This window comes from Sander lucioperca, chromosome 3 (assembly GCF_008315115.2).
Source record: "Sander lucioperca isolate FBNREF2018 chromosome 3, SLUC_FBN_1.2, whole genome shotgun sequence".
Taxonomy (NCBI): domain Eukaryota; kingdom Metazoa; phylum Chordata; class Actinopteri; order Perciformes; family Percidae; genus Sander; species Sander lucioperca.
Genome location: NC_050175.1, coordinates 30,897,951 through 30,910,165, shown reverse-complemented (window position 1 = coordinate 30,910,165; position 12,215 = coordinate 30,897,951). Strand labels below are relative to the sequence as shown.

The 12,215-nt window shown below is 36.3% G+C and overlaps 1 long non-coding RNA gene across 1 annotated transcript; it reads left to right on the top strand.

Annotated features, from left to right (window-relative positions):
* Positions 1–450: 450 nt before the first annotated feature.
* LOC118494731 lies at positions 451–11,402 on the top strand. The gene is made up of 3 exons (XR_004896902.1): positions 451–460; positions 4,957–4,963; positions 11,114–11,402. It is a non-coding gene; the product is annotated as an uncharacterized LOC118494731 (long non-coding RNA).
* The last annotated feature ends 813 nt before the right edge of the window (positions 11,403–12,215 follow it).

Genomic DNA, 12,215 nt, shown 5'->3' with positions numbered 1-12,215 from the left:
CTAATGTGATTGCGCTGCCATCTGCTCAACCGTGCTTACATTGATTTCTTAGATGGTTTAGTCGGTAGAATTGTCTTTACTTTTATGTGTATAATGAGGGTAGTGCATAAATAAAATTAGTTTTTGCATTATGTTAAGCAAGAGTGCAGTTATAAGTGTAATTATAAGTGTAAGCCAGCATCCAAATGGCTTACAAAATGTCTAGAGGGGATGGCTGTCTGTTTAAAAGCAGGAAACAGATTCCTTATCAATTATATGACTGTCTTTTTACAGCTAAAGAACACGTGCATATAGCCGTGGCAGAGAGGGAACTTCTTACTTTGGAAAAACAAAATGAGCACTAAAATGTCTTGGGGATAAATGGAAAAGGGAACAGCATTAGGGAGGTGTGTCTTATCCCCCCTTCTATGCATAACTTACAAATTATCAATGTTTTTATTTTCCCTTTTGCCACATATTGGTTGGAGGGCCCAAGAGACCTATTAAGGAACCAAGGGAAGAAAAACACCAGATTTTATCTGATTCCCTTGAGGATAGAGTCTTACAGTCTTAAGAACACTTGCTGGAAAACGTCCATAGCAGTACAAAAGTTTTAGTGGAAGCTTTTTTTTCTATAGTATTGATCCACTTAGCATTTACTATCCCTGGTGTCTACAGCAATAGTGCAAATTAGACAGGCCTAAGACAGCACGTGCGCCAGTGTGATTTAAAGTGCAACAAAAAACAAAGTTATAACACTCAAGAGACACTACTTTAGCTCAAACTATAAATGTATTGATAGCACAGTTTCACCAAAATCATTAACGTTTTGCTGCAGAAAGGCCTTCATCAGAATGTGAAAGCCTGAAAATTAGCCAAGGAATAAATTAGCCACTGATATATTAGGAAAAAGATTTTGTCATAGTGTTGCAGCTGTGCTGAAATGAAACGACGAAAACATTGATATTAAATTCAATTCTGTTAAGAATTCTGTCGCTCAAGAGAACACTAATCCTCACTGTCTTTTGAATTCTTAAAGGACCAACACACTCATGGTCCACCCACACAGATGTTTTCAGTTATTGTTTATGATTAGACCTCTTCTCAGGACTATGTGGATTTGTACACTGTGCTTGACTGAGATTTCCCTCACTTCCAAAAAAAAAAACACCTTTCATAATTTCTTAAAGAGGCCTTTTTTCGTTGTATTGGATAATGATCCACAAAGATTGAGCTGGCTCCTTGGAAAAGGCCCTTTATCAGAATAGACTAAGGTAATTACAATATTTGCAGCACAATTATGTCCCTTTTCCACTTATGCAAATGCTTTATGCAAAAAACGTGATATTTACTTGGTAAAAATTATATCCATGGTATCAAATTACAGGCTAAAAGGGAATATCCAAAATGTTACGTTGCAGGGATACAGATGTTGAAACGGAACACAATAGAGATGGGATGTTAGGAAATGTGTATTTTTCTGTCAGTGTCAGAGGTTGAAAGCAGATGACTGAATCCTTTGCAAGAGAGCATTTTGCCCATAGGATTAAGATTGGATGGCTGGGTTTAAACCTGTCTAAAGAGCAGACTTAAATCCCTCACTCACAAACACTTTATGGTTCTCACTTGAGGTGCTTGTGAGCAGTGGTGGAAGGAGATATTTCTCTTTCATGTCACTTACTTTAGAAGCCATTCAGTACATCAACTGGATTGTGGAGGATTTGTAGGGCACTGAGCAAAGGAGCTAAATTTAGGGAAATTAGTTATTCACTCACAATTCACTCTATACATTTAGTTCCATTGCATACAGCGTTTTACATTAAACATAAGTATAATTTTAAATGAAGTGAATTTTGTACCAAAGTGTTGCAAACAATTCTCTGTACATATTTCAAGTAAAAGTCAGGGCTTAGAGCGCTGGTGAGCTGAGTCCAAGACTCAGAAATGCCCTTCTGTCCCATGGTTCTTGCTCATTCTGCCTGACCAGACCGTTTCTGTGTTCGTCGATTCCAGAAAAAACACCAGCTTTATGGGCAGAATGCCCATCTTTCAGCTGGCCATGGCCGGGAGCCCCTAGCCAAGCCCATGGTAGCTAGCACACTCAGTGAACACCTCCTCTGCTCTGAAGTATCACCCGTCTGCCTGGGCATGTCAGGTAATCATCATGAAACACTCACCTTTGCTGTGCAGCATTCGGAGTCCCAATTAACAGGAGAAGAAGTCATCAGTTGTCACTTATCGGAAACAGCAGATCTGGCTCTTTTAGAAGACCTCTATGCGCCGGTACAACAGTGCACACGTACGCACACGGGCCACGGTGGAGCGCTGCATCGGATTGATTAAAGGCAGATGAGATTTTAATTCTCGCCAAAATGCAATCTAGGGTCTTTTTGTGAATGTACCCGAGTCAAACTTAAGCATATTTAGGACGGAAGCGTCACTTTTAAGATTTACCGTATTCTCGTTTTTCGGTCAAATGGCCTTTTGAATGGGCTCGACACAACATGAAACTTTGCTCAAAGTATCGGCAGGGGCTCTACACATGAACGCAAGCATTGAGAACATTGTTTGTGTACACAGAGTTTACTAAAAAGAAAGGTTTTGAGCAACTCACTGTAGCTGTTGTTCTTCCGGTCGCCGTCTATCGAGCCAGTCAAAAATAGTCAAGGGAGGAGAGTAAAGATGGAAAGCTCCTAAAGCTTAGTTCCATATAAATGCATGGATAATTCGTTGTTTTGTCGTTAGTGAAACACAATATTGACCTTGTAGTTGAAAAAGGAGCCTCATATAAGAATGACATTTCCTCCTATGGAGTCCGTTCATTCGCATTCAGAGATCGCCTATTTTGGACTGGGAAAATGGCGGATGGCGTAAACAACAACTGCTAACGTAAGTTGCTCAAAACCTTTCTTTTTAGTAAACTCTGTGAACACAAACAATGTTCTCAATGCTTGCGTTCATGTGTAGAGCCCCTGGCGATACATTTCCATTAATACAGTTGAATACTGTAAATTCTGATGTCTTTGAGGAACAAAACATTAATGGCAAGCTCCTGTAAAATCTTACGGTAAGAAGCAGTATTTCTTTTTTACAGCAAGCTACCTATAATCTTATGGTATAATATAGTATTTATTTATTTTTTTTCAGTTAACTTTAAATCAGAATTGATCTTCGGTCCGTTTAATAGTTCATCTGAGCAAAATAAAAAATTTAATGAAATTAAAAATAGACCTACACATCAGTTTTTTTATTTGAGATTGAGGACACAATAACAAGAAGATGAAGAATTAGTTTTCATCCGGACTCTTAAACTGACAGCACCAAACTGGATGGAGCACTTGAGGCTGCTGCTTTCCTCACCGTTCTCTCGTCAACTGCGCAGCGCACCCTCATCCATCCTGTCCCCGTGGCTTTCTTAAGAAGGTAAATATAATCTTGCAAAAGTCAGCATAATGCTAATGTGATTTTGTGTTGGATTAACATTTTATTGACTGTTTTTTGCCGAAAAGATTGAGTCAAAAGTGCGTGCCGCACGCTAGCATACGTTACTCTCATTTAGCAACTATGTGGACAAAAGTTTAGCTTTCTGTTGAAGCATATTACTTAAATTAGCATAAGTTAGCTTGGGCATTTGATTTGTTATCAGATCTAATTAAGGTGGGCTACAAGGTTCTATTTTACCATTTGTTGTTTTACTTTTTCAAGTAAAACGGTTTATGGGAGTTTATAGGGAGAAGCTTGTTATGCAGGTTGATGCAAAAAGCTAAAAAGTAGCTTCAAATACGCATTTTAAAGATTATTTTGCTGTGAAAACCTGTAGTGAAAACATGATAACTTGCAACATATGTGGTAAAACCTGCAGGAATACATTTGCACATGTCAGGCACATGCAAACTCATAGTTGTCTGCCTAATACATCTTTCAAGTGTGATTTCCCTGAATGCACAAGAGCTTTTTCTAAGAAAGCATAAAGATTAATCTGAATGAAGTCTAGTTGAGTCCATAGCAAGTACAAGCAGCACCAGTGAATGATGAGAGCTGCGATACACAGCTTGAGAATCCCAGTCAGTCCAGTGGTGAAGACATGGAGGTCTACCCAGAAAGAGCAGATGAAGGGGAATTTGACAGGCATTTGGCCTTGTTTTATTTGAAATTACAATCTATATTGCTCCTTCCATCCTCCACCATTCAAACAATAATTGAACATTATCAGGAAATACATGACATCAATCAGTCTCACCTACTTTCCAAGCTTAATGAGAAATTGACATCACTTGGACTTTCTTTGCTAACTGCTCTTCTTAAGTTGACAATAGACACCATGGTTGAGGAGCCTGAAATACAGTCTTCAAAGTATCTATATGTTGAACTTTGCCAAAGATAACAATGTTTCCTAATGCTACCCTCAAATTAGAGTTTAATAGATACTGTAATAACAGCGGATCTTGTTGCAATCTTGAATCATGAATGTTTTGTTTCTCATAAATAGTTTATCAAAATGAGATCATTCTCTCATAATTATGAGACACAGGGGTCATTATCATAAATAAATGTATTAAATTACTGTGATACGGTTCCATATTAAATGCAAATGATCTTTACTTACCATACCTAATATCATATATAATTTCTCTATTATTACATTTTAGGCGCCTCATTGGGATTAATCCTGAGAGAGGAAGAAAGATCAGCCAGGGGAAGGTGGTGTCAAAGAAGATGGGGAAGCTGGTCCACAAAAAGGCAACAACGGTGAATCCCCATGTGGCCACTCTACTAAAAAATGTGATGGACTTTGAGTGGGGCTTTATTTAGCTAATAATAATTTAATAGCTAGTTCAGTCCATCTGTCTCAGATGTCCAGGTTCATTTTTGGACCCACCATTGTTGAGAGCCAGTTTGATATGTTTAATTGTTATTGTTAATGGAATGTGTTGTGCACTTGTCAAAGTTCAAGAAAAAATTCTGACAACCAAGTAGTAATGGTGTTTTTATGGATTTTGTAGATACTAAAAATGTTCAGCTTTAATAAATGCCTAATGTTGTAAGGCCATCTCTTGTCTGAGCCATTTCTGTGACAGCTATTTTCATTTATTATTATTATTATTATTATTATTATTATTATTATTATTATTAAGATTTCAGGGGTTTTCATTTTTAAATGTAAAACTTTTAAATCATTAGTTTATATCACTGTGAAGATCACATTCTATAGTTTTACAGTAATAAGTTGATAATGGAGAATACTGTAGGAACTGTAAAATAACAGTATAATTGCAACCAAAGAGCTGACAGTATAATACTGTAATCTTTATTTTCCATACAGCACAGAACTGTAATATTTTTACAGTACTAAACTGTTGTAGATCACAGTAGGTACACTGTAGAATAACAGTTTCAAGCTGGCAACTGTAGCTGCCAGTAGTTTACTGTAATTTAACAGGAAATTTTGTTACAGTGTACCTCTGAGGGTGGATTGCAGGAAATTAGATTCTCACTTCCCTTACCCATTTTCAAAGCTATCAACCCGTCTTCGATTGCCCCAGTGCATGCAAATCCACCCCACGTCTGTAAGCCCAGTAGCATATTGTCCCACTTCCATTTATCCCCTGCCAGATCGTCTATTGTATTATCTTCTACTTTAGAGTTCCAAATATTTTCTCTCTGTGTGCCTTTTGGACTCTGCTCACCTTGAATCATTTAGCCTGCCATTCTGGTTTTGACTTTTACCTGTTTTCGACATTAAGTAAACTTGAACCTTTTATTTTACCGGTATGGTCTCCAAGTTGTGCTTTTGGATTCAAACCTATTTTCACTCAGCCTTTACACTTTGGTTCAATCAAAGCATCGATGAGCTCACAAATAATACTTAGTCAAACATAGAAAATAATTAACTTGAGCACAAGACTATTTGTGTGTAGCAGTGCTTATTTGGATGTGTCTTAAGTGTGATGGTGAGCAACCAAGGGAGAAATTGGAGAGGGCAAACAACAAAAACATGAAATCGTTTCCTGAGAAGTTATTTGAGTGGAATTACAATGTCTTGTTATTTTGGAAAATTATACTGTGTTTGCATAAAGAGCACAACACTTGGGAATTTCTGTGTGTATCATGCAAATATTACACCGTATGCTCTATCCACCAGTTGCTAGTTATAATTTGGAATATCTTCAGCACAATGAATACTGATTTATCAGTGATAGTAAATTTTTATATCTTACAGGTTGCGACAGCCTGCCTGATTTGCCATAAAGAAAGGAGACTACACCGTAAAATTGGAACTGCATATTTTTTTTAACTAACACAACAGTATAGGGTGTGTAAGGCTGAAAACTAACCAACTGTGCCATGAAAAGAGAGAGAGGTGTCACAAATCTAGCATTTTATTTCAATCAGGAGAGACTTTTTTGCAGATATGCAAAGATTTATTGTACATATGTATGATTTGAAATGTACAGTCTTTGGAGATTAGACTCCACCAAAACCGAAGAGCCGTCGGTAGTGGCCTGCCAGATGAGGACCCAGGAGCCGTGTGTGATGAAGACCGGAGGAGCAAGGGGAGGAGGAGGGTTGTGCTCTTATCCTGAAATGACAACTGAGCAGCAGAGAGAGACAGGTTTAAAACAGGGATGTCATGCAGTGATTGGCTCGTGATTTTCATGGCCACTTCTGATTGGTTAAGATAAAAGTGAACACCTCTATAGCTGATCCGTTTAGAGGAGAGAGAAAGTGATTATGTTTTAGAAGTCTTCCTGAAAGAATTTGCGCTGAGCTCCATATGTACTTGGACCCAAAGACTGAATGTCAAGTACACATAATGACTGTTCTCTTACTCCACCCATAGTCTGGTTTCAGGTAATAGGCAGATAATTGCCGGATGTCCCTCGCCTTGCAAAACTCGTTCGTTTCGGGAAACAACAACAAACTTTGAGCTAGCAAGCTACACGCTGAAAATGGTAAGTTTTAAATAAAATTTGAATTGTGCAGTAAGGCAGGTCTGCTTGGTTCTTTCGGGGAATAATTGGGTAACACTTTACAATAAGGGTACATCAATTAGCATTACTTAATGCATTAATAAGCATTAACTAACCGTTAATTAAGGTGTCTAATAAACATTTATTAACAATGCTCATGTTTGTTCATGTTAACTAAGGTATTAATTGATGCATTATTTACCATTAGTTAATGCCTTACCTAACTGTTAATCACAGTTAACTAAGGTGTATATTTCAACATTAGGTAATGTACTAAAAAGCCTAAACTGGAAATAACAGCTAACTAAAGTGTCTAAGTAAACCCTTAGTTGATGTTAATTAAAGGTATTTCCTAATATTACTAGGTGGTTGATAAAGATGTTAGATAGCATGTATGTCTTAAGGTTCACAGCATCTCATTATGAGAAAACTGTTTTTATTGTTTATTTACGGGTTATGGTTGTCCTTATACTTTTGTCCACTATATTTGTCCATCCTCCAACATATGACTTACTTTTGGTTGAGGGTGAGATCAGTGAAAAGACTCCATAGTCTCCATGCAGAGGTTTGCTTGTTCCTTTGTCTTCATGTAGACATTAACTTAAAGCCCAACTTATATAAATTATTGTGCATGCTATATAATCATTACTTAACCATAACTGGTCACTTGATTAATTTATAATAATACTGATAAGCATTACTAAATCATAACTAAACAGTTATTAATGCTCTTTAGTATCCTTATTGTAAAGTTGAGAACATATGCACCTTAACTAAAACTTAACTAATGTATAACAATACTGAATAAGCATCACTAAATCATAACTAAACAGTTATTAATGCTCTTTGGTATCCTTATTGTAAAGTTGAGAATATGTTCTCAACTTTACAATAAGGATACCTAGTTATGGTTTAGTAATGCTTATTCAGTATTATTATAAATTAATCAAGTGACCAGTTATGGTTAAGTAATGATTATATAGCATGCACAATCATTTATATAAGCTGGGCTTTAAGTTAATGTCTACATGAAGACAAAGAAACAAGCAAATCTCTGCATGGAGACTATGGAGTCTTTTCACTGATCTCACACTCCACCAAAAGTAAGTCATATGTTGGAGGATGGACAAATATAGTGGACAAAAGTATGTGGACAACCATAACCCGTAAGTAAACAATAAAAACAGTTTTCTCATAATGAGATGCTGTGAACCTTAAGACATACATGCTATCAAACATTTTTATCAACCACCTAGTAATATTAGGAAATACCTTAATTAACATCAACTAAGGGTTTACTTAGACACTTTAGTTAGCGGTTATTTCCAGTTTAGGCTTTTTAGTACATTACCTAATGTTGAAATATACACCTCAGTTAACTGTTAGTTAAGGCTTCTTACTACATTAACTAATGGTAAAATAGAAACCTTAGTTAACTGTTATAAACAGTTAGTCAAGGCGTGTTACTGCATTATCTAATGGTAAAAATAGACACATTATTTAACTGTTATTAACAGTTAGTCAAGGCATTAACAAATGGTAAATAGACACCTTAGTTAACTGTTACTAACAGTTTGTTCAGGCTTTATATTGCATTTATTATTGATATAATAGACACCTTAATTAACTGTTTTAAACAGTCAAGGCATATTACTGCATTAAGTAATGGTAAAATATATACCTTAGGTAACATGAACAAACATGAGTATTGTTAATAAATGTTTATTAGACACCTTAATTAACGGTTAATTAATGCTTATTAATGCATTAAGTAATGATAATTGATGTATCCTTATTGTAAAGTGTTAAGAATAATTGTAAAGATTTACAAAGAATATGTTTAACGTTACGGCATACTATCTAACTGGGACGTTTTAGGACCGATTGTGGCAGTAACGTTACGCACAGCGATACACTGGTAAGAGCAAATTACGTTTAACCATGTATCCAGCTAATTTAAATAGTTGACATTACAGTATTGTGTGAACAGTTAACTTTATATTTTATGTGACATTTTTCTTTTTTTTTAAATCGGAGTGCAAGAGTTTAGCACCGCCCAGGACGATTGTGATTGGTTTAAAGAAATGCAAACAACCAAGCTTTTTTTTCTCATATCCTGCAATGTGGAGGAGGAGCCAGACCTTACTCCGCAACGCTGTGGAGATAGGTCTGGCAATGCAAAACTACTTCACCCATAAACCCCCACTTTTATGCTTATTTTCATAGAGTAACACCACCAAATGTTAAATATCAATTATATGTTTTTGCAATTTTTACAGTAATAGAGAAGTCCTTGAAGTCCTTGGTTAAGGCTGACGATGCGTTGTTTTTAAATCAAAATTTTCAATTTATTAATTCAATTATTACATTAATAACAATGTTTTGCCATGCTCCTAGAGGTGAAAGAACTTATTTGACAGGTATTGTTGTTAAACTTTTGAGAACATCATAGTATTCAAGATCATCACCTTAAAAGTTGTTAATCAGTACCACTAGAGTTTAAGGCTGCAAAGCTTCTTGATCTGTCGTCAGATTTGTATAAGTGGTAATGTTGTTGTTATTGTTATACAAGCTATACTTTTTTGTTGTGTTAATTGGACAATAGGGACAGGACAGGACAAAGAACAACATTTTCCAATACACACATTTAAATGACAAAACTTCTACAACAAAAAACTCTACTGTAGAATACTTTGTTTTAACTAATATAAATTTATTTTTATGAAAAAAAAGTTTGCAGGCACAATTATCCCCAGGTAGCTCCAGCTAAAATATTTCTGGTGTCTATTTGAATCTTAAATGCTTCATCCATCCTGGGGGCTGCAGCGTGCATTCACTATACATGCCAGTTATGCCCATTTACACTTTTAAATGCCAGCTGACTGCTTGAATATAATGTGAAATAAATTCACACACTGCAAGCCATTTAGTTGAACAACACTATTAAAGATCTTCAGTGCACTGGGATAGGAAAAGTAATGGCAGCCCACAGGGGAGTTAAGTTTGACAGGAAAGTACTCCGAAGAGAGCTTCTCTAGTAATACAGACTCTATTATATGTCATCATGAGGTATCAATGAAGAATTCAATTTGCTGCTTTTTTGTAGACGTAAATGTATGTATTTTGTGATCATCTCGTATGCATCTCATAATGAAAAACCTGTATTTTTCTAATATATGGGCACATTGATCAATGTACTGTTGTCTTATTGGGAAAGCACCAATGTTTCTAATATCATTACTAATGGCTCTGTTTATTTGAAGTGTCCCAGTAAGCCATGAAATGTATCCATTTCTAATTGCACATTTACGTCTCTTGTGATGACATGTCTGCTCTGAAAAGGACCCATTGGCACATCCTGTCTTTGGAAATCTACTCAACCTGCCTTACTGTATTTCTATGACAGTTTCAATTAATCATTTTCACCTGATACCTACATGTTTATCAGGTTAAACTTTGGAAATCATTGAGCCTGTATATGTGGTTGATGCTGCATATTTGCTTCTTTTTGGACATGAAACAAATAAAGGCACTCTACAGCCTTATTTGGAAAATATTCTTTTTAATTGGGTGTCAGGTAGTTAAATATATCTGCTGCACTACTCATCAAAGGTAATCTCATCTGAACTTGCAAAGTTTGTTCAGTCAACTCTTGTTCAGATATACATCTCAGAGCTGCCACAGAGTTAAAACAAAAGGTTTTAATTAGGGCTGTCAATCGATTAAAAAAAATAATCTAATTAATTACAGACTCTGTGATTAATTAATCGAAATGAATCGCATACATAATTAACGGTGCCTGAACCAATACTTTTTAAGAAAGTAAAAAAAGAAAAGAAAACAAAGGGTACTAAACAACAGTTGGTGACATTAAAGAACGGCTTGTTTATTGCTAAGGCCATATGGTCAAAATTAAATGATTTAATAATAATGTATAACAATAACAATAACTTATTTCACTAGTAAATTGCTGTTGAACGACAAAAACAACCACCAAGGACATTTACAATAACTTCAAATGCACCACGAAGCTGTAGTTTACCAGTTGGAAGGTGACGGGAGATGGCTGCTTCTGGAGGAAAGGAGCGTAGACGTTTGTCTGTTGATCGTGAGCTTCGGGCGGTTGGCAACAACTGGACTGTGAATGGTCAGGGGTTAGGAAGTGACGGATCAGGAAGTGTGAATGAGGAGATGGATGTTGGACGCGGGAATGTGGAAGAGTGGAAAGTAGTTAAAAAGAAACGCAAAAATAAAGACAGGGATAAGTCAGATGCTAGTGACAGTGATAAAGGAACAACTACGGTGAAAAGGAGTGAATATGAGTTCAAGGTATTTATCAAACTGTTGCAAGAGGGGACTACTTTTGATAAGTGGAGTCCAATCCTACTAACCAAAGCTCTACATAAAGATATTGGGGAGGTAAGGAGTGCTAAAAAATTGAGGAATGGTTATTTACTGGTAATGTGTAGAACTGTGGATCAACAACAGAAAGCAATAAAGATAAATAAATTAAATGGACAGCGAGTGAAGTGTTCAATGGCGTTTGACAAGAAGCTAGTTAGGGGTGTAATCTCAGGGATTCCTCTAAGTGAGTCAGTGGATTCAGTGAAAGAAGGAATAAACAATGTTAAAGTCAGGGAAGCAAAACGACTAAAGACAAGATGGAATGGAAATATATGTGACAGTCTTTCAGTCTTGTTAAGTTTTGAGGAAGAGAAACTCCCAGAAAAAGTCTTAATTGGCTACATGAGTTATGATGTCAGGGTTTACATCCCTCCTCCACTCCGGTGTTTTAAATGCCAAAGATATGGGCATGTAGCTGCGATATGCAAGGGAAAACAAAGATGTAGCAAATGTAGTGGTGAACATGAATACGGAAAATGTGAAGAGGGGGCAAAACCAAAATGTTGTAATTGTGGAGGAGAACATAGTGCAGCATATGGTGGATGTGAGACTAATAAAAGAATGCAGGAGGTTCAGCGAGTTAAAGTAGTCCAAGGTGTTTCCTTTGCGGAGGCAACTAAGAAAGTCCCAAAAGGTGTGCCGGTAGAGGCAATAAAGACTAGGACTGAAGTTGTAGGGAAATGTGTAAAGTGTGATAAATTGAAAGAAGAGACATTGATTGTGAGTAAAGATGATTTTGTGCTCTTCATGGCTGAGATAATCAATTGTTCGGCACAGACCAGTAGTAGAACTGAAAGAATTAAAATAATTGTTAAGTCTGCCGAAAAATACTTGGATGCAAAGGGAATGCCTTGGGAAAGA